Source organism: Monodon monoceros, unplaced genomic scaffold, assembly GCF_005190385.1.
Source record: "Monodon monoceros isolate NGI ecotype Baffin Bay Population unplaced genomic scaffold, NGI_Narwhal_1 Super_Scaffold_4, whole genome shotgun sequence".
Classification (NCBI taxonomy): Eukaryota; Metazoa; Chordata; class Mammalia; order Artiodactyla; family Monodontidae; genus Monodon; species Monodon monoceros.
In genome coordinates this window covers 60,650,062-60,672,349 of record NW_021703781.1, presented here as the reverse complement: position 1 = coordinate 60,672,349, position 22,288 = coordinate 60,650,062, and positions in this window count along the sequence as shown.

Here is a 22,288-nt window from a genome sequence, read left to right as displayed (position 1 = left end):
AACACAGTTTTTCAGGCTGTGAAAAAACTTATTTTGCATATGAGAAATCTGCTACAGCACTGAAAGAATGACAAATAGTTCTTTAGAACTGGGGGCATTTTAGAATTTCTAAGGCCCTTAAGCAAGGGCCTCATAGTCCCTATTTTCTAAAAGAAGCACTCAGTTCTCTGGGTATTATTTCAAGGCTCATATTGTTTTTTCTATTAGTTTTATAATACTCTGACATGCTTTATTGCCTGAGAATATGTCCAGCCTATGAAGCTGGGAATTAAATTCCTAATTTACATTTTCATGAAGTCAGGGATGCATTTTTCTTCAGGAGCACATATCAGTTATTTGCAGGAAGAATTAAATCTCAAGAGAACACAGGAATTCCATCCAAGTGAATACCCTGGATGAAAGTCACAGACATATGCATTTGTAGGAGAAGACAATGTTTTAAGAAGCCCTCTTAGAGAAAGGCCCTACTGTATCCTCTGTTGGCCAGTGTAGCTTCTATAACTTCTTGAAGGAGAGACATGACTATACAAATGTTCTCAGATTTTAACTCCCAAACTTCAGGTTATTTGATGTGCTAGATGATATGGCTGTGAGAGCCTATGGGAATCTAATCTCTCTTACTTCATATCCACATCAGAAAGAAAAAGGAGGTGTAGGGGAGCAAAATTTGCTACCCCAAGGTGCGTCTCTTTGGCATGAGGATTAATTTAGGCTGATTAATTTTAAGAAACAGAAGATGCAGGAATCTTTCTTGCTACCTCCACTTTAACTGCCTAAAAGAATTTAGATAGAGGGCCTGTTCTTGGAATAGAACTATCACCAGAGATATCTGCAAAGAAATGACCTAGGTGTCGTGGGAGCGACTCAGCAAGACCTAGAGATCAGAGACTACTCTGTGTCCCATTGGCTCTGCAGGGCTCAGCAAACATTTGTTTACCAAACATTGGCTTTTCCATCTCGATGTGAATTGCCTTTCTCCCCTTTGAAGTCCCAAAGCACTATCCCCAACATCCTGTTTTGTTTTTAGCTAAAGATGGTATTTAAGATGGGGGTTTCAGTCATTTTGGAGAGCTACTCAATTTTCCTGGGTCTTTCCCCTGTATACATGCTATTAAACTTTTGTTTGATTTTATCTGTTAATCTGTCTCATACCAACTTATTTCTTAGACCAGCCAGAAGAACCTAAAAGCGTAGGAAAAATTTCTTCCTTCCTGACAATATATTTAAGTATGTATGTATGTATATATACATACATTTACATGTATTATATATATGTGTGTGTATATATAGCTATAGTTATTTTTAATATGATCCCAGCTTGTAATTGGAAGCAAATAACTCCAATTTTGGTTATACTCTTCACATGTTTATCATAAAAGAATTAATTTCTGATTCAAATTCATAAATAAAGTTTAAATTTCTAGTTTTAAATATAACCAAGAAGTTGTCATCACCCTCCTTCAGTTCAATTTTAGACATAGTGCTCTAGATTTATAGAAGTCCAGGAATAATTGGTGCCCATCTCATGATTTTACTTACTTTCAGTCAGCTCAAGCAAAAGATGTTGATTCTAAGAAGTCATTCCATTCAGCAAAGGAGAGTCTATTCATGTAGCTGGAAATACTGGCTCAGTAATGATTCATAAATATGGATTACTGCTTGCTATAGACTGAATGTTTGTGTCCCTCCCAAAATTCATATGTTGAAAACTAAACCTTGAAGATGGGGGCCTTGGGAGGTGATTTGGTCATGACGATAGAGACATCGTGGTGGGAGTAGTGCTCTTATAAAAGAGATCACAAAAAACTCTCTTGCCCTTCCTACCATGTGAGGACACAGCACAAAGATAGCTATCTGTGAACCAGGAAGCAGATCTTCACCAGACACCAAATCTGCCAGCACCTTGACTAAATTTCCCAGCCTCCAGAACTATGAGAAATAAATTTCTGTTGTTTATAAGCCACCCAATCTATGGTATTTTGATATAGCAGTGGTTATTATTGCAGTAAGATACCATTACTTGAGAAATAAGTAGGCTTTGGGGGATTCTTTCCATATGGGTAATTATGGCATGTAAATGTAAATGCAAAGGATAGCACTACATTTTCCCCTTGAGATTAATTCCCATTTCTCATGTGGAAATGTTTCTCTCAGCAGACAACATACTGGTGATTTGTTTTTCTGGAGCTGAAAAATTATTTTCTGTGGCATACATTTGTCACCTGTGATAACTAAGAGATGTGTCCTTGAGATGGTCCTTCAAACTGAGAATTGTGTTCTTGCTTTAAACAATTTTTAAGCAAATTCACACAGGTGCCTGGGAGTAGCACTCTTCCCTTCTTGTCCCAAGTGGTAGATTTAGCTTTCTGATTTAAGATAGCATTTAAGACAGCATTCTGATTTAAGGCCTCTGTAGTATCTTTGTCCTCGTTTTGGAAGTGTTCTTCCAAGAAGTGCAACCTAGGGAGAATTTCTTTTTGGTCGCTAGTAGGTTTTTGCTGAGTGTGAGAGGACAGAAGGAGGGAAGTTGGCAAAGTGTTCCCAGCAACTTTAGAAGTAGAATGCATTATTTTGCTACACAGTCCTGGCACTCGTTATCATTTATTAATCTCAGGCATTCTTCTTAAGTGGAAAACACAGTCGTTTGCCAGTGCTGGAGCAAATCTTGCAATTATGAATCTAATTACTAAGATTAAAAAAACACGAAATAATTAAGAAGTTGTCATCACCCTCCTTCAGTTCAATTTTAGACATAGTGCTCTAGATATATAGAAGTCCAGGAATAATTGGTGCCCATCTCATGATTTTACTTACTTTCAGTCAACTCAAGCAAAAAATGTTGATTCTAAGAAGTCGTTCCATTGAAATAATTAATAAAAGTTTTAAATGAGATTTTTAACAGCTCATTGTCAGCAAGCAAGCAACCTAACTGTCATGAACACAAAGGAATGATCATAGCGTCATTTTTTTTTTAACTGGAGAAGCATCTTACTGAATGATGTCTACCTAATTTAATCACAGATTTTGAGATGCAGGATGACCAGAAAGGTATGATATCATTAATCAGTAAAGAAACTCATTAAGTATCTACTGAAGAAACATATGTTAAGTTTGCTGGTCCATGAGTTACTAATCAAAGAACAATTTTCAGGCCAAAAAGTCACGGGACAGAAGAGAACTAATCGCTGGTCTGTGTTTTGTGTGGGGGGAAGGGGGGTGGGGACAATGGAAAGAGTCATCTACTCCAGCTTGAGACCTTGGAGATGTTTGGACTCTGAGCTCACCAACATCCAGTTTATGTGGTGACAATGCAGGGGACGTGACAAGGTTAAACATAGCTCAGCTTCCAGGGTGCTTTCTATGCCCATAGAAGGCTTTGTAAATAAACATTATTTTATATTAAAACATAAAGAAGTGCTATAAATTCAAATGAGCAATTTGCATGAGTTTGAAAAATATGTCAAAATTGCAAGAAATTTTACTGATTGTTGTTAAGTTGCTTGGGTTGTGCCCCATGCTTCACTTCCTTCTGCCATCAGGAAATGGCAGGAAAGCAGAGTTAAGCTGCCTTTTTACCAATTTTGAGATTATGAAAAAGGGGATTAAGAAAACTAAAGTGAGTTATCCAGACCACACAGTGTCTGTGGTCAGAGCTGGAGCTAGGTCCCCCTTTCTCCTCCTCCAGGACCCTTTCCCTGACCCACACAGGAATAGAGAGGAAGCATAGATGTCTGCTGGGCAGATCCAGGCTGGCTGACTCCACTTGATCCCTCTTGCTCCAGTCTGGATCTCTGGATAAAGGCAGATTCAGTGGATGTTCTTTCAGAGGAGAAATCAGTCCCTAGGCTATTGGTATCCTGTCCTCTGTAGGAGCAACATCTCATTCCTTCCATACCGTCTCCACTCTCCTGCAATACCTTCCTGCTAAACAGAGCTAAGTTCCCTTCTCTCTACATGAATTGTTTGAAAGATAATTTATCCATTCGTTTCCTCACTTATTCATTTTTACATAACAGTTATAAACTATTGTATGCCACGTGCCACTCCACCCCTAAATAAATAACCACGAAAGATTGGTACATATGACCACATTTTTTAAAAGACATGTGAATAATGTTTATAACAGCTCTATTAATAATAGCACAGGGCTTCCGTGGTGGCGCAGTGGTTGAGAGTCCGCCTGCCGATGCAGGGGACGCGGGTTCGTGCCCCGGTCTGGGAAGATCCCACATGCCGCGGAGCGGCTGGGCCCGTGAGCCATGGCCGCTGAGTCTGTGCGTCCGGAGCCTGTGCTCTGTAACGGGAGAGGCCACGACAGTGAGAGGCCCGCATACCGCAAAAAAATAATAATAATAGCCAAATTGAAAACAGCCAAAAATGGCTCCCATGAAAAGAACGTGCATGTTAATAGCGACACAGAGCGAAGTGAGCCAGCCATCATCTCTTCTCTCTGTGGGCACACAGTCTACCAGAGCAGGAAAGTAGAATGAATCTGTCTACTTCACACACACATCCTTTATGAGCCCCATCCCCCAACAGGAGTTTTACTTTCCTTGGCTTTGTTACACTTTTCATTGAGGAATTACATACATGGCAGAAGGTGCCCAGATCTTAAATGGGCAGCTCAATAATTTTTCATATCTGTGTAGAACATTTCCAGTATCCTTAAGGCTTTCCCATGCCCTTTCTCAACTCAAAACACACCATGAATTAACCACTATTTTGACTTCCAGCACCACATATTACTTTTGCCTATTCTTTTTTAAAAATTTTATTATAGTTGATTTACAATGTTGCATTAGTTTCTGTGGTACAGCAAAGTGTATCAGTTATACATATACATATATCCACTCTTTTTTGGATTCTTTTCCCATATAGGTTATTACAGAGTATTGAGAAGAGTTCCCTGTGCTATATGGATGGACCTAGAGATTGTCTTACTGAGTGAAGTAAGTCAGACAGAAACAGACAATGTCATATGATATCGGTTATATGTGGAATCTATAAAAGTACAAATGAACTTATTTATAAAACAGAAATAGAGTCACAGAAGTAGAAAACAAACTTATGGTTACCAGGGGGAAAAGTGGGGGTAGGGGTGGGGAAGGATAAACTGGGAGACTGGGATTGACAAATACACACTACTATATATAAAATAAGTAACTAATAAGGACCTGTTGTATAGTACTTTGCCTATTCTTTAACTTCATTTATGTAGAATCATAAAGTGTGTTTTCTTTTAAGGCAGTGGCTGCTTTTCTTGATATCACATCTGTGTGAGTCACTCAAGTTATCATGTTAGTTTATTTTGTTGTGTAGCATGTCATTGCATATACAGATCATAATTTACTTTCTCATTCATTTCGGGTAGACATTGAGGCTGACGCACATTCTCAGACATCATGGTGAAGGAGCAAGTCCTTGTAGTCATTCTTTCTTCTATTGAGTCCTTCAGAGGCAGGGAAAGACCCTGAATTTCAGAGTCAAACCTGTTCGGCAAAGTGCAAGTTGCAGAAAAAACATATGTAAATAAATATGTAATGAAAAATTTTATTCAGAATATCTCATCATCTTGCCACATCCCACATCTCTCCACACTCTGCATCTTCCTTATAAAAACCGTATATGGACACATTTTCCACCTTTTAACTCAGGATACGTTAGATTTTTATATACTTGTTGAGCAGTTGAAGTAATGAGCGTGGCTTCCCATCATACCTAGATCCCAGTTGTATTAATGAGCATCTTTGCAATTTCTCATATGGATTATATTGGCCTAGTTGGGAGATCATCGTAACTTCTGATATGTGTAGAGTATATTTTAATTGACACTGAATTTTTATACAGATCATTTCATTTGATTCTTGCCACAACTCTCTAAGATGGAAAGCAGAGACACCATTATCCTCATTTTACAGAGATAGAAGCTTTTCAATTAATATTTATTAAATGTCTACTCTATGGCATCACTGTTCTGAATGCTGCAAATATAAAGTCGAGCAAAGCACATTTCCCCCCTTAAGAAATTAATATTTTGTTGCGGAAGATAGATAAACTAAATTAAAATACAAAATGGCATAGGAATGCTAAAACACCATAGCATTTTACATGCATGAAAATAATAAATGTTGTTATTATTATTCAAGAATTTTTTTGTTTGTTTTGTTTTGTTTTTGTTTGTTTTGTTTTTTTTTTTTGCGGTATGTGGGCCTCTCACTGTTGTGGCCTCTCCCATTGAGGAGCACAGGCTCCAGACACGCAGGCTCAGCGGCCATGGCTCACGGGCCCAATCGCTCTGCGGCATGTGGGATCTTCCCGGACCAGGGCACGAACCAGTGCCCTCTGCATCGGCAGGCGGACTCTCAACCACTGCGCCACCAGGGAAGCCCCAAGAATTTTTGATAATCAACTCCACATGGGGAAATCAGATGTAATGCATATTAGATACGAAACGTGAAGAAAGAGAAAAAATTCATCAAGAAGACCTTGGGGAAAAGGAAGGGAGGCATTCTGAATAGAGATAACACCTGTGCAAAGGCCTGGTGGCATTATATAGTTGGCAGCATCAGCCCAAGGTCATGCAAATATTTAAAGACAAAGCTTAGGTTCAAATTCAGTGCTATTTCTACAGGATCTTTCCCCCCAGTTATAAGTGTTTAAACTCTGACCAACACTGCCTTGAGCTTTCTGAATGAAATACTGTTTGACCAATGGCCTCTAAAATGAGTGCACACAGCAAATCATCAGCATTTTTTATTTCAAGTCATATTACATCTGGGAAGAACTTGCTCTGTACTGACAAATCGCAACAGTTATGAACATAGTAATAACATAACAAGAATAATCAAATGCAATTGAAATGAAAATGCATCAATTCAAGCTGGGTTTCAGCTCTTGTAATGTTCATTCAAGTTTAATGTCCTTTATGATTTTCTGGAAGCTATGGTAGACTGCTTCTGCAATTTGATTTTGTTTGGGAATTTGGGCTGCCAACCACAGCCTCAAATTTTTATGAGGAAAACTGACCCACATTCTGTCATCTGGTCACAGGAATATACAAACTAAGCTAGGGCTGGGGTAATTAAGGTTGGGTAATACATATCCATGCTCAATCTATTATCGTCATCAGGCTCAAACTGAACTAGTGGAAGAAGATGTATAAATAACCTTTGAGAATCAATTTGTTCAAAATCTGGTTATTTTATTACTTCTTTTATTACTTCTCCGAGGCTGATCAGAGCTGATAGAATCTTGTCCAGTGTTGATGGTCCCATTCTGGCTGCCCTGGCCGTTATTCTTGGTTGGTTACAGTTTTTGTCATTGATTTTCTATTTTTTAAAAAGGTAGGTGGTATCTGCTAGGAAGTGAGTGGGTGCTACCGGACTTGTTTTGAAGCTGCATTTTTAAACTGAGATTAAAAGGCTGGAGGAAAAGATGAGGGTGTTTGGTGGCACAGCTAGAGATCTCGACCCATATCGCTCCTCAGTGCCACTAATTTTAGAGTTCAGGTTTCCCTTTTCTCCCTTGTAAATGGGCTGAGTCTCTCCCACTGGTTGATTGTATGTTGTAGTTAAATCTGCTGCGGACACATTCTGTAAATAACAATGAAAGAAGACATCTTGGGTATGTGACAACTCATATCAGCAAAGATTTTAACATTATCCTCCCTGGCTTCTCTTTCATTATTTTTCTGTGCAGAGAAAACAGCAAAACCTTTCTACTCTCTCTGATAGACTAAAATTGTAAGCCCACTGCAGTAACTGATTTTCTAACCAACCATCTTCTCAACAAAGAAACACAACGTGAAAGCACTAGGTTGATAAGCTGCTAAAAGTTTGTTATCAAATCCATTTAGTTTGACTACATGTCCTAGGAATGTACTTCTCGTTAGCCTCTGTGCCAAGCGTGTAGTCCAGATGTAATTAGGTGATTCTGTGAGGAGATAGGATGGTCTCTAGAGCCTCCCTCCCCCTGCCCCCACCCCATCTGGTTCTTAGTGGAAATAATAATGAATCCACTCTGATTCACTTATACTACTGTGACATCAGATACTCTTCGCAAACTATAGCCTGGGACCAAATCCAGCCAAGTGGCTTTTCTATTTTGTGTGTGTGTGTGTGTGTGTGTGTGTGTATTGTTTGTTTATTTTTTTAAGTGTACATATAGCATTTATTACAAAGATACAGTGGTGTCTCATGAATGCTGGATAGAAGACAAGCCTTTAAAAGGCACTCAAATTATCACTCAATGGTAAACTTCACTAGCTCAATGTTTTCCTCCGGTTTTGCTTCCTTCAGGTCACTGCCTGTTTTTGGAAATAAAGTTTTATTGGAACACAGTCACACCCATTCATTTTATGGCCCAATGGCAGAGTTGAATGAATAGTTATGACAGAGGCCATAGTTTGCCTGCAAAACCTAAAATATTTACCGTTAGCCCTTTACAGGAAAAATTTGCCAACTCCTGTATTTTAAGGAGCTTCAGGCATAATGATCTTACTCCCTTACATTATTTACAGAAATAAAATATTCATTTCTGGGAGTTTAAATATTATATTTTTTTCCTTGCAGTTCAAACCTACCAAAGAAATAGGTGAAAGTTAGCCCACTAAATTAACCAGAAGTCCATAGTCATAAGAAATAGAAACGGATTATTTGTTTTACTCTTACTATTACTGTTATTATTATTAGCATGCATTAGCTATGTGAATGTCACTATGCAGAACACCTTTAAAATATCTCCTGTAGTCCCCCCATCAACCTTATGAGACAGGTAATGCTATCAGACCCATTTTATAGATGAGGAAGTTGAAACTCAGCAATGCCACATAATTTGCCCACAAAACACACTTCCCCAAGTACATGATAGGCAAAAACCAGAGTCTAAGCCTTTTTGACCCCAAAGCTTATGACTTTAACTACAAAGCTAAGCAGCCAAATGAAGTGTGTTCCATAGAGTTTCATTCAGTAACTTTAAATTCATTTGATCACAGTGAATCCAACATTTATTTGAACCCCCCACTTACTCAAGGCACTATGGTAAATACCAAACGATACAGAACCATTAATATGACACAGGTATGTTTTTAGGGAGCTCAGTTTTGGTTAACATGTGCTCCCCTTTAAACAGTAAATACTCCATAAATAATAAAACTTCATTCTTACCTCCAGCTGAGTCTCTTTTATTAGTTTGCTCTCTTCTAACCCTTAGCTAAATAAACTGGTTTCAGTGGAGTTGTTCCTGATGTATAGCTGTAGCACTTTTTGAACATCCTTTCTTAGAGAATGTAAATTTGGCTATTAGGAGAGTAAAGGGTTATATTTTTGAATTATAAGGCATCACAATATTAGAGTGCTAGGGAGGAAGAAATTTTACTCTACCTTCCAGGTTCTTCTGGCTGGTCTAAGAATTAAATTGATGAGACAGATTAACAGGAGAAAATTTTTTTTTAAAGTTTGATAACATGTATATATGGGAGAAACTCAGGAAAACTAAGTAACTCACCAAAATGACCTGAACCCTCACCTTAAATACCACCTTCAGCTAAAGATAAAAGAGGATGTTGCGGTAGTGGTTTGGGACTTCAAAGGGGAGAAAGGCAATTCACATGGAGATGGAAAAGGAGATGTTTGGTCAATGTTTGATCAAATGTTTGCTGGGCTTTGCAGAGACAATAGGACAAAGTCAATTCTGACCTCTCTGTGTTTCCCTCACCACACCTAAGCCATATTCTTTGCAGATATCTCTGGTGATAACTCTTCTCCAGGAAGAGGCCTTTTATCTAAATTATTTGAGGCAATTAAGGGGGAGGTGGCAAGAAACACCTCCTGAGGCTTCTGTTTCTTAAAAATAATCAGCCTAAATTAATCCTCATGTCAAGTTTGAGGTAGTGAAATTTTGCTCTCCTACAAGAGGGAAAACTGAATATGGGTCAGGGGTGGCCTTATAGAAAGTGGCATGAGTGCCCTGAGTGTCTGGATAACTAAAAAGATGAGAGGTAAGAGAAAAACCAAGAAATTGAACCAGGTGGCCCTCAGTAGCAAACTTGCTTATTGAGTGATTTAATCAAAATCAAGCTGAATGGGATATTTGGTGAGAAGTTGAATGAGCGCAGTGGCAGTTTCAAATATTTCTAGTCTGTGTTGCTGTTTGTGGAAGGTCCAGTTGATTAGAAGGCTACGTCAGGTCCTGAATCAATGAAGCACACTGTGTGATGTAACTCAGGAAGCTGAAACAATAAGAAGGGTGACACAATGTCACCTCCAGGGTTGCCCCTGGTAGAACATTTCAGGGAGGTGACCACGTGGGTGATTGGTCTTATTTTGCCAGCTCCTCTGCCACTCTGGTATGATGATCCATCATCTCTAGTCTATTCGATATTATCTTGGGGCCCAGTCACCCCTATTCCACACCCCATCTCAGCAACAACGAGGCCATTTCTGGGCCTGGGACTCTCTCAAATTTCTTAATGAGAGAATGTCAAGTCAGTAAAGGGGAAAAATGCTTTCTTCTGCTTTTATGCTACCAACTTTCATTTGTCCTGATGTCATTGTCTTCAGTATTCTGGATCTCATCTGAAGATGCCAAACTGAAAATAAGGGCTTTGAATCCACCAAGACTCTCTTTAAAGTTAATGTTTAAAAAAAATATAGCCTCTTAGTTAGAAATGGGTACAGTACTAAAGCCATCAGGAGAAATGAAGACTGACAGTTTAATTTCACTAAATACTGTAAGAGAAAGGATGTCAGCCACAATGACTGGTGGGCCTGCCCTGGGTGATAGTGATGGTCTGTGCAGGAGAAAATTGATAGTTACTTTTTAAAAATCTTTTCAAGACTTTACATGGAAAAACCTGGAGTGACTCCTCTGGGTGAGGACTTCAGGCTATATTTTGCTTCTTTCCCCTGATTTCATTTTACCTCGTAGGCTAAATTGGACTTATTTATTTATAAATGCACAAAACAAAATTCCGAAATGCCTTTTTGTGTTCCTCTTGCCTGGGCAGCATGCCCCCTGTGTATCCTCAGCTCATACCGTCTTTGAGGATGACGCCTCGGCAGTGACAAGTGCATTTACAAGGCTCAGGTCTTCTCCATTCAGATGCTTCTCAATTTAGAATCCATCGAACACATCAGGTGCAAGAGGTTTGACATTACTGCAATAGGCAAATAACACATGCCGTGTTCTGATTTTTGCGTGGAGACAGGGACTGCAACCTTGGAATTAATCGCGGAGGGCAAGTTGACTCAACTGGAAAAGCATGACCAGTACCACATATGGAAAACAAAGACTCCACACTGTGGGAAGGCAATAATAAAAATAGGAATTTCAGACAGTTTAACCTGCATGTAAGTACATTAGAGCATAGTTAGAAGAGTGAGTTTTAAGGTGGGGATTGTATGTGGAGAGAATCTGTCAAAGGACAGGGCGTCCAGGAAGCAGACTCTACAGGAAATGTTTAAAGGAACACTATTAGTCAACACCTGTGGAAGAAGTGAAGGAAGCAGAATTTTCAAGGAAATATGGGGTTGCGATGCAACCATAATAGAGGACTCAGCTGATCTTATGGGGAACCCTGGACTGAGATGACCCTGCAGAGTTCTTCCAGTTGGGGATAAGAACGTGCTGAGCTTTTATACCCGCATCTCTACCCTCAGGGTAAAGGATGTGACATTAGGAATGGTGTTTCTATTCAGCCTATGGTGTGATCTTGTGGATACTCAGCTGTAAAATCTTAGTCTCCAAAACTGCTGGCAGCTGGAGCAATGAGGGCTTCGGTCCTGAAGTGGGGGAATTAGAAGGTGCAATGCAGCATCTGTGGCAGCTTTCCCCATGAGTCACCCAGATTCACTTTCTTCATTTAAGTACTGGAAGCTACTCCTTCAAGATTCTGGTGGCTGCTTTCCCCAAGGTAAGCTCACAAGAAGAAGGATAGTAGGACCAATGACCCCTACCACTGCAGCTTTTCTTCAGGTCACAAATACACTTGTCACCTCCCTCTTCTGTTATCCATTCTAGATTTCCCTTTGCTTGTCCAGGTGACTTACTTAGTAGGGTAACCCAGATCCTTATTCCTTAGAGCTTGAGACACTTCTCTCAGGCTGTGGCTATGGTGCTTGTCTATTAATTACGGACATTGGTATCAAAAGACAACTATGTGGATCAGTAGGGTGAATACATCATATCTCTGCCTGCCTCCAAGATAGAAAACTATCTCTACTTCCTCCCAGTGAACAGGGTCGTTACCACTGTCATGGTGGTGACTCTTTCCCTTGCTTGCTGGCCTCTCAAGGGGCCCAAAGTGACTGGGTATCAGCCAAGGGCTATTGTTTTTAAAGATTAATACATTACTGCAAATTATAAAGTCTAGCTCCAGAACCCAAGGGTGATACATTGTGAATCTTCTGTTTATGCTTACCAGAATATCCTGAGCATCTTCTCTTACCACAATCACTTCTAAGACATAGGGCCTGGCATGTCCTATAGACGAGGTAGCAGGGCTGCCTGCACCAAAGCCTGGTCCTGCTACAGGGCCCTTTCCTGATGCCTTTGATGTGATCTGATGTGACTGTGGGTCAGTGCAGTATTCCCAGGGGCAGAAGATGCTGCCTCCAAAACCCAAAGAAGTCTATCAGACATTGCGCTTCCTTCCTCGTGATTAGCACTGTGAGATGCGATAGCTTGTCCTTTACTTTGGAGGCGATGTCCTGGCATGCCTCACTGGATCCCAAAATAATTCACTGATATGGCAAGTTCCAGAATATTCATGGCCTTTATCTCTTGCTCTTTGAAGTGTATGTCTTTTACCAAGTCCCCAAGTGAACTTGCCACTTCTTCCTTATCTGGTCTGATTAGCCTGATGTCATGAATAAACTCATCCTTGTGATGCTCTGTGGGGTGTCCAGATGGCCTGGGTCTCCTCAGACTATGTAATAACATGGGGTAGGAGAGAGTAATGACCTTTGAGCTTCTCATTGGGCCTAGGTCCCAGCTCAGCAGTACATTCTTTATTGCTTTGGTAAATGAATTGTCTTTCAAGTCTTTCCAAGCAATACTATTCATCTGGTGGATTTTCAGGACTTATATGGCATAGAACTCTAACAAATCTACTTCTCTGAGTCTTTTGAGTCCTTCATCTACCTTCTCCCACAAAAATTCTGGCATTCTACACACAGACAGGGATCATTGCTAACTCCACCTTCTCAGAGAGTACTCCCACATCAATAAACTCTCCAAAATCCAACCCCGTATTCTGCCACCCGTGATCCAGCACCTCAGAATTTTGTCCCATTATGTACTGTCCCAATTTCTGCCTATATATGCTTAGTAGATCATGCAGCTCTTTTTAAAATAGTTTCTTTCCTCCCTTAATAATCTCAGCACTCCCTGGCTGATTTATGTCCTGCACTAACCCTAGTTATTGATCTAGTAGCCAAGTGTGGAGCTTCTGATCAGCACAGCAAAGTCTTCTACATAATCTTCAAGGAAGAGTTGGGGCGGGGATAACAGTGAGAAGTGATACACTTCTTGTAGGCACAGATAATTTGAATGAATCTAAGGAATCAACAATTTTTTTTTTTTTTAGTTCATTAATCCAATCCCATTTCTCAGGATCCTATTCCTTTCCAAATAAGATCCTGACCTTGGCTTAGCCAAACTGTCAGGTCTGAGACCCCACCCTTTATGAAGCTACTGGTCTTATGAGTAAGTCCTGGGAATTGTCCTCATCTTTTTCAGCCCTCCAGCAGCAGGAGATATGAATCTGTTTAAATGCTATCTAGAAGGTCCTCTGGCTTTCATTCTTAGCTTTTAATTGCTGGTCACTTGGCCCTTAGCCTTTCATTATCTTTCTTCAAAGCATCTATTGCATTGAGGAACAGTGTCCTTCTAGCTCCCATTTCCCAATATTTCTCAAATGATTTATGTATTGTACCTGCTAGTGCATTTATTTTTACAGTAGCATCTCAGTTCATCACGAGTAAAGTTTTAAAGTTGTGCTGCTACCTTGCTCCAGGGCCTGTCGATGCTCCACATCACACCAGGGATGTGGTCCTCATTGTCACCCTGCTAATGGGCACTTCAGCTCCAAGAACTCTCGTTGGAGGACCTGCTCTCTCAGACCACTCCTGGACACAACTGTCACAGGTTTTCTTCCTGGGAGTCAGATTCTGAGGTGGAGATTGAGGTGCAGGAAATGTATAGGGGAGTACTCTTGGAACCATCTCCTGTGGGGGACGTGAAGGAAGTAAGACTGGAGAGAGGGAGAATTTGGGCTATGAGGCAGTCACAAAAAAAGGCCTGAGAAAATCCTCCAGGAAACTCTGATGGTCATTTAGAGTTTTCCCAAATTGGGGGAAGGGGACTGGGCCTTTATATCACACATCTACCAGTCATTATATGTGGATGCCCCTGGTAAGGCCAATGTGATCTACCATTAGTGAAGGATAGTCTCTGGAGAGGTCCCAGTGATAAGCTGCTAGTAGCTCTCAGCCTCTGAGAAAATGGTTGCTCCAGCCCTTATCAGGAGAATATACACAGCACAACATCCAACATCAGAACAGAAACAACTATATGATAATGAGAATGTGTTCAGCACTGGGACAAGGGTGAGGCCAGTGAGGACTCATGAGCAAAACTTAAGGGGGCACCAAAAAAGTGAATAACCAAAAGAAATAATTTTCTAATCCAATAATGCTTTAATCAAAATTAATGAAAAAACATTGATGAACAAGATATCAAATCTTTTTTGTTTGTTTGTTTGTTTGTTTTGATTTTTTAGTTTTTTTGGTGGTACGCGGGCCTCTCACTGTTGTGGCCTCTCCCGTTGCGGAGCACAGGCTCCGGACGCGCAGGCTCACCGGCCACGGCTCATGGGCCCAGCCGCTCTGCAGCATGTGGGATCTTCCCAGACCGGGGCACGAACCCGTGTCCCCTGCATCGGCAGGCAGACTCTCAACCACTGCGCCACCAGGGAAGCCCAAGATATCAAATTTTTATCAAAAGACAGGACGAGTATTACTGGTTTGTCTTTTGTCTCAGGTTCTAATATGGCTTGGCACTGCACTGACGTGCATGATTGGCTTTGTTTTATTTGTTGATAATAACTCCTTCAAATATAATTAACTGTTCATTAACTCTAGAAATGGTGAACATAATAATGAAATCACAGCAAAAATTTGCTGAGGATCATTTATACAAGGGATTGATCTAGAGACTTCAGTAAAGCACAAGCTCCAATATTTACAAGACAGGTCTTATATTCCCTGTTTTACAGAGAAAGCAGAGATGATCCAAGAGATTAACAATTTTTATGAACAGGAAATATCCATTTTTACACAAATCATGGTTGATGTTTTAAAATAAATCAATGTCATTATTTTACAGTCACACTGCAAATTCAGGAAATGACTCAGAAACTTTGATAAAACTTCACACCAGCTACTACAAAATATCAGGTGTAAATGAGAAAACGTTTTTACTTGACCTGTGATGTGTGACAACCAGAGCTCTGGAGGCCCTTACCAGCCCTGCTCTTGGGAAAAAAAAAATACTTTGGGATTCCAGGTCCATATTAAATTCCATATTCTTAAGAATCCCCTAGGCAGCCCACACTGACTACCATTTCTCCATCGTTACAGTCACCATGAAACTTTTCACGTTCTTCAGAACACTTTTCACAGAGTGCTGGGAGTTAGAATTACCTCAGGTTATGTATCTTTTCTCCACTACATCATGAACTCTCAGAAGGTAGCCTGATTCATTTATCTTTGTCTCACATACAAGGTAAAGGGTCAATGAATATATGTTGAAAATCATTGAAATAATAGATGTACTATGTTTGCCCCTCTCTGACTGTCTCTCTCCACTCTTCCTCTCCTTCTATGTCTCTCTCTATCTCTGTATGTATGTAGACACACATCCACACTTTTGGTCTGTGTTCTCTTTAGAGAAAATTAAATTAATTCTGAACGTTCTATCTGTATTAGCTTTCTAGTTGTGATCTATTCAAAAAGAAGACTAGAAAGAGACAGAAAAAGAGGAACTGCCTTTAAGTCTTTTTTTAACTAAATTGGATTTTTAAAACACATAACAGACACACTGTACACATCTCACTGACAACATTAATTAAAGAGGTGTGAAAAATGAAAATAGATTGTGTGTGTGTGTTTCTTAGATTGGATTCCCCAGAAACAGTTCCTGAGATGAAGAGTTGTGTGCAAGTGATTTATTAAGGACATGATCCCTGGAGAAATTAGGCAGAGAGTGGAGGATAATAGCAAGACAGAGTAGGAGAGAAAGCCAGAAAAATCATGATTATCGGCCATGACGTGGCATCAGCCTGATTGCATAGGGCCCTCTGGAACACAGATTTACAACTCAGTTTGCCCCATTTCCAGGCAAGGAAGTTATGATTCCTAGTCCTGTCAGTCAACAAGGGCTACTAGTGAACTAACAGCTTCCAAGCGTTTCTGGTTTTCTGCACCTACAGATGAAGAGACTCCGGTAGCCCAAAGTCTGTAGAAAATCACAGGGTAAGCCATTAGAAGCAAAGCACATAGAAGCTGGGGGAGGGCACACAAAACAGTAAAATAAATACAAGAGAACAGAAACAAGACACCACCAGCACCCAGTTTAGTCTACCACCTAACGCCATTAAAATCCACCCCTTTCTTACATTACATTAACTCTGTCCTGTGATACATCTTCAAGATTGTGGTTGGTCACCATTTTTGAAGGAAAATTTCAAAAGGAAGTTTAGCAAGATGAAATTCAGCCCCCGACGCTGCAGTTAATCTCCAGGATGTAACTGGAATTCATACTCTCTGGACCCCCAAGTTAGCTGACCTATTCCACATTCCATTTACCCTTTGCTTGTACTTCTGTTGGTCTAGGTAACTGATCACATGGCACCATACAGACCTTAACTACTGAGGCATCTAAACCCCAGGTTACTGTTTGCTTTTCAGACTATGTCCACTGTAATTACCCATTCAGGAAGAAACCTGGTTAAGAAATCATCAGGAGACCCTAGATGGATCATCTGAATAACTTGTTCCTCCTACCACCTTGTAGCAGCAACTTTATCTCCTCATGAGAATGAGGGTCCACTACTCCCATTGGGATGGTACCTCCCTTCTTTGCCTTCTCTGGTCTGTGGTCATGAGGAGACCAAACTGATCAGGTAGCCGTGATTGCTTTAAGTTTAGTGAGACTCATGATGTGTCTCCTGCTGTTAAGTTCCCTACTCATGGAATCAGGACCTCTCCTACACTGTCCAATATGGTAGCCCCTAGCCACACGTGGCTACTGAGCCTTTGAAATGTGGTTAGTGCAACTGAGAAACACAATTTAAACTTTACTTAATTTCATTAAGTTTAAAATTAAATTTAAAAACAAACAGTGTAAATTTTTTTGGGTGTGAAACACAAATGGGGTGGTAGCACTTCACTTTAGGAGTGAAACATGTAAGATATTATTGCTTTGTTATAGTGCTCATTTAAGCTTTGTGTGTAATTTCCAGTATTATACATAAACGCATTAACAATCTAGGTGGTATCAACAGATTAACTTAATTAGAAGTATTTTTTCCTACACATTGATGGAACATTTTGATGTGCTTATTTGAATATGTCATACAGAAGGCATGAATTAAGAGATACCTATGTGAATTATAACTGGTAATTAAATTAAAGTACCTATTATTTTATTGCAATATAGTTAAATTATCTGTTATGTTTAAAAATAAATATGAAGGAAATTTTGCATTTAAAATCTAGGTATATGAGAATACAGTGGGGGGCAGAACTACAACGGCAGTTGGTTGATTCTGCAGATGCAGAACTTGCAGATAACAAGGGCCACTGTATATTTATTGGGGGAAAAAAAATCCATGTATAAGTGGACCCATGCAGTTTAAATCCATGTGGTTCAAGGGTCAACTGTATTTCAACTTTAAATTTTATAAAATTTAAATCCAGATCAGATATCTCTGATGAAAATTTAGTATCCAAATTGAGATGTGCTTTAGAAATAAAATACCTACCAGATTTTGAAGGTTTAGTGTGGAAAAAAGGAATGTAAAATATGTTGTTAGGAACTCAATATATAATTATAAAATGTTTAAGTAATATTTTGAATATGTTTGTTTAAGTAAAATTTACTACTAAGCTTAATTTCACAGATTTCTTTTTATTTTTAAAATATGGTTACTGGATAATTTTAAATTATATACAAATATTGCATTATATTTCTGTTGGAAAGTACTACTCAGATATGGGAAGCACAAATGCATTGAATAGTGCACTAGAAGTGATGGTGAATAGGTCCATTTCTACTTTCACCCTTGGTTCCTATTCCCATGTATTCTAATTATTGAGGAGACACTGTTTAAAATATATAGTTCATCCTAAAAGACACAACCCTACCTTATAAGACATCATCTACAAGTTGTTGCTTTAGCTGCTACTTTAAAAGTTCATTCCAAACCTCTGTTAAGCCAAGAGTATATTATAGGACCATGGATTTCATGGTCAGTGCCTACGTCTGTTTGTTCTTGCCTACTTCTGTTCTTTCCTTGATTTGAGGTGGTACTATCCACTGTCTGATATTGTTGATTCAAACAATGCATTGTGGTCAGGGAACACACTTTGAATGCTCTCAGTCTCGTTAAGTTCATTGAGACTTATTTTATGGCCCAGAATATAGTCTATCTTGGTGAATGTTCTGTGAGCACATGAAAGTAGTATGTCTTTTGTTGTTTGTGGCTTGAATGTTCTCTTAATCACGCAGGTTGACTTTCCTATTGAAGATATCTATAAACTTGCTGATTTTCTTTCTACTTGTTCTACCATTAACTGAGATAAAAGTATTTAAATCTCCAGCAATAATTTCGTATTTGTCTATTGCAATTTTTAGTTTGTTAGCACTGGTTTTGTGTTTTATGAAGCTCTGTTATTGCATATGTGCACATTTAGACTTGTTATATCTTTTTGTTGAATTGACTCATTTATTATTATACCATATTTATTCCCAATAATATCTCTTGTCCTGAAGTATACTTATCTGATAATAATATAACTACAGTACATAAGAAAGGTACTGTGTTTTCAAATTATATTATTTTAGAGCCTTTTTTTATTTAAGCCTCCTATCAGTGTCTTCATATATAAAATGCTTCTTAAAAAGAGTACTGTGCATAGTTGGTTCTTGTTTTTATCAGGATAGTACTATCTATCTTGTAATTAATGTGTTTAGAACATTTATATTTAATGTAATTATCAATATAGTTGGATTTCAATCTACTCCCTTGCTATTTGTTTAACTACATCTAGATTTTTTTCTTTCCCTAGTTTCTTTTGGATTGATTATATTGTTCAGTATTTCACTTTAACTTCAATATTGGTTTATCAGCTGTACAGCTTTTGTCTTTTTAATTTTAATAGCTGTTGCACTACGTTTTCTAATACGCACGATTAACAATCTTCAAACAATATTATACTATTTCATGTATATTTTGAGAACCGTCAAATGTTCAATTCCATGACTTCATTTTGGGGTTATTGATATAAATTTTACTTTTACATATTTTATAAATCATAAATAGTAATCGTTTTTGCTCTCAGTAGTCAATATTTTTTAAAATTTTTAAAAGGGAATACAGTGTTTTTTTTACAGTTACCCACATATTAATCATTTTTATTGCCCTCCCATTCATTTGTGTAAATCCACTTTTCCATCTGGTATCATTTTCCTTCCTCTAGAAAAATTATTTTAATTATTTATTTTAATTTAAGTCTACTGGTGACAAATTATATCATCTATTTTCAAATTCAAAATAATCACTACTTTGCCTTCGTTACTGAGGAATACTTTTGCTGCATAAAATTCTGTATTATATAGAATTTTTTTCTTTCAGGGTTTCTGGCTTGCTGTGTATCTGACAAGTAGTTGGCAGTAATTCTCATCTATTTTCTTCTACACCTAATATACCTTTTTAAAAAATTTTTCCTTGAAATGTTCTGTTTATCACTGACTTTCAGAAGTGTGATTATAATTTAGCCTGCAATGGGTTTCTTTGTGTTCATCTTACTTAGAATCTGTTGAGTTTCTTAAATTTGTGCCTTTATGATTTTCATCAAATTTAAATTTTTTTCTGACATTTCCTCACATTTTTTTCTGTACCATATCCAACTTCTGGGATGCTCCAAAATCACATGCAAGGGCATGCTCATTGGGTTACAAATAACTACATCAGGAGTGGACACCTGAGTCAACAGGGTCCAATAAGAATTTCTCTCCTCAAAACTGTAATTCCTATGAGTTTCCTTTAAGCACTTGAACTGGAGAGACATAAGAAATGAGAGGGTCCTGACTGGGATATGTGCATGGAATAGCTCAGAAAACCTGTCTGTATACAGCATAAGGACAATATGCATAGGAAAATAGACAGGAAAAGCAAGAGGAAAAAGGAGAGCGACAGAGTAGCAGCTTTGGTTCCTAAGGCTTCCAGATCTGATTGAAGACCTTCACTAAGCCCAGGTGCAACATCAACACTTGGGTTCAAAAAGATATCCTTGAGACCTTCCAATACATTCCCCTCATTTGCTAAGCTAGAGGAGCTATAGAGTTGGAGAGTCATTGTTTTGCAACCATCATAGTAAAGATTGGATCAGGCAAGAATCATCAATGAATGCTAAACCTATGGGAAAATTTTGATGAGAACCAAGATATTTGCATCAACTTACAGAGGCTCCCCACCGAATGTTTATTACTTGCAATGAGGAAAAGAAATATACACACATAGTGCAAATATCAGACAATACTATGAGTAATCAAAACTTATATTATCAGCGAGGGAGATATGGACATGATGTGCCTCAGGAGGTGATACCCTGAGAAAAACACAACCTCACCTATATAGTTTTCTGGTATCCTAATCAAATCATGAGCAAACCTCAGGCAAAGACAAAAGGAGCAATAGTTTGTTTAATAAAGGGAGATGATGACTGCATTTTTTCCAAAATGTTAATGTTATTTAAGAAAACAGGCTGTGGAAATGTTCCAGATTAAAAGAGGCTAAAAAAATATGTAACAGCTTGATGCGATACTTGACTATAGACTGGATTCTAGTTTGCAGGGGAAGTAATGCTCTAAAGCACATATTGGGTCAGCTGATGAACTTGGAATACAAACAGTATTAGATGAAAATATGGTAATAATGTTAAATTTACTGATGCTGATAATTGTATTACAGTTATGTTAAAAATTATAACAATCATTAGTAGCAGAATAGTTATTCTTATTGTGATCATTACTATTTATTGAACATACACTGTACTAAAAGCTTTATGTAAAAGCTTTTTGTCCTTTTCAATCTTCACAAAACCCAGAGAGGAAGAAAATTGAGTAAAGGTTTGTCCTTATAAAGATTTTCCAATGTGGGTATCTCTGGGATTACAGCCAGCTGATTATTGAATCTGGACAAGTGAAAACATCTCTGTTATGAAATGTAGTTTAATTCTGCTGGAAAACAAATTCTGTCCCTCAAACCTAAGCACATCAGGATGGAATTAATGTAACCAGGATGAGAGGTTTAGGAGGGTGTACTTGCTGTCATGTGAAGTGGGGATTTGGGAGGGGGTTCAGAAAGCATTAACTTGTTACTTGGTAAAAAGAGGAAAAAGGCAGTACAAGTTGGTCATGCTCAGAAGGGCAATATAAACCCTGAGATGTGCCTGCTTCCAGAGCCAACTCTGGCACTAATCAGATTTGTTGTATGTCCCCTTGAGTAGATTGCTTGACTCTCAAAGACTGACTTTCTTTACTTGTAATTGATAGTGTGAGAAGGTTTCATCAGATGTGTGGTTCTTAACACTGGCTGCAGAGTCAAATCACCAGGGAAGCTTGACAAAGTAAAACAGCACTAGGCCCAATGCAAGGCAGCCCAATTAAATCATTCTCTGGAGGGTGGAGTCTGGAGATATTTATATCCCCAAGTGATTTTTGTTCCTGTTGTTGAGGTATTACTTACATACAAATCTTAAGTGTACAGTTCAATGAAGTTTTACCATGTATACGCCTGTGTAATTACCTCCTGGATCAAAAATAGAGTAGAACAATTCCACCACTCTGAAAGACTCAAGTTCTCTCCTAGTCAATACTCCCCACCAAGGTAACCACCATGCTGATTTCCAACTCCATAGATCAGTTTTACTAGTTTTTAAACTTAATATAACTGGAGTTAAACAGTATGTCTTTTTTTTCCGTCTGGTTTCTTTCACTCAGTATT